Below are 7,147 nucleotides of genomic sequence, written 5' to 3' on the forward strand. Positions count from 1 at the left end.
AAAAGATTTCTTCTCTTCGAAGTAAGATGAATTCAGTTTTGCTATCTCATGCAGTATTCGAAAACTAATAAATTGTCGGACAAAGGTGAATATCTTGCAGACGATATTTTTGTATCACATGGATAAGTCTGTTTGTCTTAAAACAGCAATACCTTATTCAAAGATATGATCTTGGAAGCGTTGAACTGAATTTCTTGGTGGACACTTTGATACTTTTGGAGCTTTAAAAACAAATCCAAACCAAATTTATCCCAAATGTAGTGGTTTTGTTTTAGTTTGTAGGATTTCAGCTTATCACATGACCTAAATCAGTTGACATAGTCTAACAGTTTATAACATGACCTCAATCAGCTGACATTGTATAACTTGTCATTTGCGTGTTAGTACGATGCACTCATTATTAAAGTCGCGGTTCACTGGTATCAAAACCTGTAGTTCGATGACTCAAAAAGGTACACACGAATTGATGTCACGGTGTGACGATGTCATCACGAATTGGTGCTCAGGCATAATAGTGATGTCACGAATAGGCGCTGTTGCGTATTTATGCTGTCACAATTTGACAATGAAGTGATAACTCAAATATGTCACAAATCGCGATTCCATATGATTAATATTTTTACGATTGATTGCGATTTGGCTAGTCTAAGAAAGTGAAAGTGACGGTTTATCTACAAAGAAACATTGTTTCACCTCTGCTTCCGGTACTTGTTCGGCTTTTTTGTTTGGGAAGTAGCCACGTAGCAGTAGTACACCGTCGTGGAAATGTAGACCAGAAATAAAAAAGCTACAATGCCTACTAAGAAATCACTTAGGTAGAAATAAACCACCATATTAGACCATGACAACTTGTGACTTTTTGGGTATCATCAAGTATTAACTTGCATCAATTGTATTGGTATTTTATTTTTCGCAGAAAGTGCCATCTATCGTAGCTGGAGATTTTAGCCTGTTTTCGATAGTGACACTCCCTTTTTTTTTTCTTTTTTTTTTTTTACTTATTTAGTCTAAGTGAATCTGACATTTAATCCAGCACATGGTTAATTGTGCTAAATCTTTGCCAAATTTAAAACCAAAATGTTTAGAAAGAAGAGTAGAAATGCATTTGACGATTTTATACGAATTCCTCCTTAGAATCCTATACTGAACATTTTTTGGGTTGGAGAGTATATGTAAATGGCGTCATCATATGAGCTCTTTTAAAGCGTTTGTGAGTTTTCCTTTTGGTATTTCCAACTCCAACTATTTATGACTAAATGCAGTTCGAGCCTACCCGTATGTGTTTGTTATGGAGTTCAATTAAATAATAAATGTTTTATTGATCTTCTCTGATAAAGTTCGTAAAAACATAGAATGAGACTAGGATTACAAACGTGATGACGCAATCTACAAGGCTAGGTGATCCAAGCATATTATCTTCGCAAAGCATGACAACTGTGAAATTTGGTCCCTGGAATATTCTTTATTTCTTTAGTTACTTATACGAGTCGATTTACATATCACCTTTGAAAAACTGACCAATCGTCTGTGCTCGAACGCTAAACAGATTGTGTATCATACAATGTTAACCATTTGCAAGGAACTGGCCAATTATTACACCCCTAAGGGCCGTTTTACTGTTAAGTGTTTATTCTATCTGGACGAGTGAATTGCAGCAGTCTGGCTGATACTATTCTAGCTTAGAAGCAGCTTATGCATTCAATTGATTAAACATTACTGTCCAGGTGTTTGATCACGTTATTACGTTGTAACTAGTTTAGGTAGTCACTATACCCAGTAAGTTACGTTGTTTCACTGTGTCTTTTGTTGGACAGTGATCTGTAAGAGAACTAGACTCTCTATGGAAAAACGGGGAAAATAGCCTGTCGGTAATTTCTTGTGCTTTAGTCACAATTATACCGCGAGCTTTTGAAAAAAAACATCAGGCAAAGGGCTACAACTCTGCAAATAATACTTAACTGTAAGGGCACGAGTTGCAGCGCCTGTATCCGCGGTAACACCTGTTACAACATCGGCAGCACGATCTTCCATAATTCCTTTTGAAGAATAAAAAGTATATGGCTAATATGATCAGACCATATGCTATTAAGTCAGTTGGATAGATCTCTTCGTGTGGCATCACTATTGTCTGTTGACAACCTTATCTCTAGATACAATATCTCAGGAACAACCCTACGCGAGATGGTCTCTGACGGAATTGTGCCCAAATTGAGTTGCCCCGCTGTGCGATGTTACATAGTAATAGTTGATAGTCATAAGCCTTGTTATATATTTAGATCAACTCTAAATTAATTGTTCTTTGATCAAGACGCTGTCAAATACATAATTCTTATTTATATCTTTCTGAATGGTTAAATATAGTCAGGTAATAGAGTCCCAACAGTTCAACTTGGTCGCAGAGAGTCTATTCTCCTTCGCATTTGCTGTGTGATTTCGTTTGTTCTTTATAAATAGATAGATTTTAGTTTCATGTGAGGTGGAGCCTTAGATCAAGCTTCTGTTTTCTTGGTGCTAGGATTTGACACACTATACTGATATTTGTTTTTACTTTAAATTGTTTATTGGTTTCCTCAAAATGTTTCATACCAGTGATTCTTCATTACATGTGAAGCGAATTCTAGTGAACAGTACCAACAATATGGTCGATTATTTTTTTATCAAAATATGTGTAGACAATTCTGTTTCATTGTATCCATGTAATGAACAGCAAGTATCTTTTATCTTAAGAAGTACGAGATACGAACTTCGTGTTTAAAATCCAGGCTATCGTTAACACAAGTGATAGGATTGTCTCTCACTTTGGTCCAATTACTGTAATGGTAATGACTGATTGATAAACAGTAACTTGCAACAAGAAGTTTATTAAAATAACCGATGACAGTTCTCGAAGATCACCAGGGGACACGTTTATTCCGTAGGCTCGCTGAGAGCCTTTCAAAATACAATGTAAGCCAGGGCTAGAGGGAATGTAGCGGTGATGATTGTCAAATAGATCAGCATATAGAAGCTCAAAAAACATCGCAAGTACTCGAACTGGTCCCCTACGTAGTCCACTGGGCTGTCGATCGACACTAAAAGCATACTTGGCTCGGTGTGGAGAAAACACTAGACTTTATTTTGGAGAATTAATTTCAAGCCATTTTCGTTGACGACAATCCAATGTGCCGGTTATTTTAAAATTCGGATAGCAGGCGCAAATCTGGGTCAGTGATAATCTTGAACAAGAATGATATAGGTCTCAACATTAGCCAGGATTGGTAGGTAATTGGTAGGTCTAACAATTTCGACCGATCATGAATTAGAAACTTGAACGAGGGTGACGTTGTCGACTTTGGGAAGTGGATTAACACTGAGAGTGTGTTTACTACTGTGAAGGGGGTTGTGGGCGAGTGTTTTTATTACAGAGCCATGGTTCTAGGAATCATAAAATCTTTTTGAGTTCATTTTGTTGAGTCCACCTAACAGGGCCCCTTATTAGTCAGGTGATAGCCTCTTGCTGACCTCGCGATGACCAAGTATCGTTACGATGTTTTAAGTGTACGTCATCACAGCATCTGGTGGAATATGCACACACACATAAGGTTAGGCCTATAACAAAACAGTGAAACAGATATATGTAATGGTAGGCTTATATAAGTAGATGGATAAATAAATGTATATTTCCTTGAGTGGACAGATTCATAATTGATGAGTAGGCACCTGGATGGATGTAGGGAGGATAAATGGTGTTCGCACAAGTGTTGACCTACTTTATATATACTTTTACGTCTCCTATGTTTGTTAGCTGCACAAACAACAAGGACTGACCTAGTCATCAGCTTAGATATATATCGCTGCTATTACTTTTAAATACTGATAGATTAATAAATCAGTAAAAAATTGTAACAAGTTTTAGCTTTTGTTAACAAACGGTCTACTTTTGTGTTAACATTCCAAACACTAAGTTTAGATTATTCTGTATAAGTAAGATTGGTGTTTAAATGTGATGTCAGAAAAGAATAAAGACAAGTATCCTAATATGGTCAGGCGGGATAAATAGTATCCTATAGTCAGGCAGGGTCTATAGGGCAGATGATGTTAAGGTCATCTGTTTCTGTGGTCAACAGTTAACGAGGGTGTCGTGTGGCCAGCACAACGACCAACCGCCTTTACTTTTCCCCAACTAATGTAAGTTGCCCATTAGAGCTGGGTGGACTTAAAGGCGCCCAAAGATCCCGAAATTTAAAATCCCAGTCTTCACCAGGATTCGAACCCGGGACCCCCGGTTCGGAAGCCATGCGCTTTACCGCTCAGCCACCGCGCCTCAGGCAGGATAAAACTAAGCTACAATTTGCTGTTTTTCAACTTAATTTCGTTGCATTGTCCGTTTGAAGGTTGGTCAGAGACCACTGTATCATTGATTTAGTGAAGACTTAAACACCAAGAGTGGAAGCTCAGCATTGCATCTCTTCTCTCAGTCTTTTGTCTCTGATAATATGGCGAATGAATGCCGACCAGCTTGCTTCAACATAAAGTCATACCATCTTCCCATTCTAAGTTTTCACCACCACGACTGGCTGTTACATGGGACAAACTAAGCAGCTCATTTAAAAAAAAAGGATTATATCAACTCACTGTCTGTCTGTCTGTCTGTCTGTCTGTCTGGTAAAACGTTTTAACACGTTATTTCTCCCACATGCATTCTCTGATCAAGTTGAAGCTTCGCACAATTATTCATTGTCATAAACAAGACCTGAATCAATTTAAAAAATGACAAATTAGTAAATTAATTACTGGCAATTAATTATTTTGTTTGATACAGACAAGGGAAATTAATCCTTTAGTATTTACAAGTATGCTAAATATGTAGGTTTTCGTCCCCTTAGATAATTGAACACGTTATTTCTCCCACACCCATTCTCGGGTCAAGTTGAAACTTTAAAAAGTATTTATTGTATTTAACAAAAAATGAATAAATAATTTAAAAAAAAAATAATTAGTCAATTAAGTATTGATAATTTTTTTGTTTGATATCGAATAAGAGAAATAACGTCTACATTATTGAGAGATATAGTTGTACTGGCGGAATTCTTTCTTTTAGATAAGTTTTTTTTTTAAGAATTTTTTAAAAATATGTTGTTTGTTTAGCTTTAGCCACAGTCTGGCGTTTACATTTTTTAGTATATGTATTCTTACAAACCTACCACGCGCAGTGACCATTGTCAAAATAAAAGTGCTTGTCAAAAAAATATATAAAAATCACCGGATTTCACTTTGGAATAGACATAGAATCTAATCTAGTCCATCTAGAGCCCCCTCCCCCCCCCCGAGACATACGCATTTTATTTCCTTATTAAATTCGTTTATCCCCTCACATAATAGGGTGCACACATCAGCTAGCTTCAACCATGCGAATGATGAGGTGGTCGAAATGCTCAAGGCAATTTATGTTTTCCTCCCGAGAGTTGATGAGCGACCTTTCTCCAATTTGATCTCTAATGGTTATAGATTACTGCACACTCAACAGAAAAGTGTGAAAGGGAAGGGGGGGGGGACGGGGGGGGGGTCTTCCGTTGCAGATACACCAGGAGCGTATTGCTAGATTACGTGTTTCCCAAACTGTCTTCCGCGTTGCCTGAATAGGTGTTCCACGAACTACTGGAATAGTCAACTAATTAAATGAAATAATTAAATAAAAAAAAATAAGCAAAGTGTTCCGCTGAATACTCAGAATATGCAAGTGTTCCGTTAAGGAAAAAGTTTGGGAACCACTGCTGTAACAATAAATCGAGTCGATACCAACTTCTTTTTATTTTTATGTTAGATGAGCGTTGCCTAAATGTAATATTAATAATAATAATTAGTGTAGTCGTCACCATTTCAAAAATAGATTTTAAATTCGAGTCTTGGAAGAATCAGTCCAGTTCTACCTCCATGCCCTTAGAAAAATTGAGTTATATCCCTTGTAAGTTCGAAATGACTTTTTTTTTTTTTTTCAAATTTAGATCAAGATTCTATTTATTTTCAAAAAACAAAATGTTATGCTACATCGAAAATTCAACCTATTCTAGATCTAGATTTAGATCTGTCTATATGATCTATAGCCACTATTATGACTATGACTAGGCCTATGTCTATTTCTAATTGAAATCCGATGGGGATTTTTTTTTTTTGGGGGGGGGGGGGGGGGGCGAGGGGGTTTGGACAGGGCCAAGCACTAGAGCCTTAAGTCTAGAGACTGGAGTCGGTAGTCTAGTTAGAGAGAATAGAGACTCAGTAGATAGATCTAGATTAGATCATGTCTAGAATTAGTGATGAATTAAATGTAACGATAAGGCTAATGTTAAGGTTTATCACGGGCAGCTAAAGTGCCTCAATACCATTGATACCATTGGATTATAATAATAATAATAATAATCTTTATTGTCCGTATGGAAATTTGTCTTGCAATTTGTGCATTACACCAAACAAAAAACATTATAACTATAAGAAACCAAAGTGTACATTCACACCAGACTCATTCATAATTTACATGTGACAAAGTTTATATCAGATTGTTCTTATTTAATGATTTGATTGCCAGGGGAACAAAGAGTGTTTGTGTCTGTTTGTCTTTGCTATCGGTGTCTTGTATCTTAACAGTTGTGCGTTTATGAATATGCCTACGCATTTGGTGGCCCAGACTGGCCTAGAGCCTAGATCTATTAATTGTATTCCTAAACGAGATGAAATCATTAGATCTATGGATTTATTATTACCTTATTATGATGTTAAGAAAAGATGGAACATGGCGAGATGTTGCCCACTACGTCATTTTGTTTTGGTGCGGCATTCACTCAAAGTGCTACATTGTGTACGAGCAATAATATGATCAAATAAATAGACCAATTTAATCGAGGCTGCTTCTCTTTTCCTTTCCTGAGCACTGAACAGAGGCGTAGCAAGCATAGCACGAAAGGGTTCATTGTTCCCGAGCTAGTATGGAGTGTATGTGCGTGTTTCTAAGATAACCAAGAGAAAAGTAGGGCGGATGTGCTTTCGTCTCTTGTTCTTTTGGTTGCAGCCTTTAATCTATAATATAGATTTTCTGATGAAACCTCGAGGTGGTCTGTCATAATTCATGTTAATAAAAGACACTGATATGATAGTGGAAGAGATTAGCTAGAGA

General features: G+C 36.8%; 1 long non-coding RNA gene across 1 annotated transcript; it reads right to left on the reverse strand.

Annotated features, from left to right (window-relative positions):
• Positions 1–1,054: 1,054 nt before the first annotated feature.
• Positions 1,055–6,873, reverse strand: LOC129923674 (uncharacterized). The gene is made up of 2 exons (XR_008775674.1): positions 6,738–6,873; positions 1,055–3,554 (listed from the first exon to the last, which is right to left on the reverse strand). It is a non-coding gene; the product is annotated as an uncharacterized LOC129923674 (long non-coding RNA).
• Positions 6,874–7,147: the final 274 nt, after the last annotated feature.

The sequence above is a fragment of the Biomphalaria glabrata genome, chromosome 17 (genome assembly GCF_947242115.1).
Source record: "Biomphalaria glabrata chromosome 17, xgBioGlab47.1, whole genome shotgun sequence".
Classification (NCBI taxonomy): domain Eukaryota; kingdom Metazoa; phylum Mollusca; class Gastropoda; family Planorbidae; genus Biomphalaria; species Biomphalaria glabrata.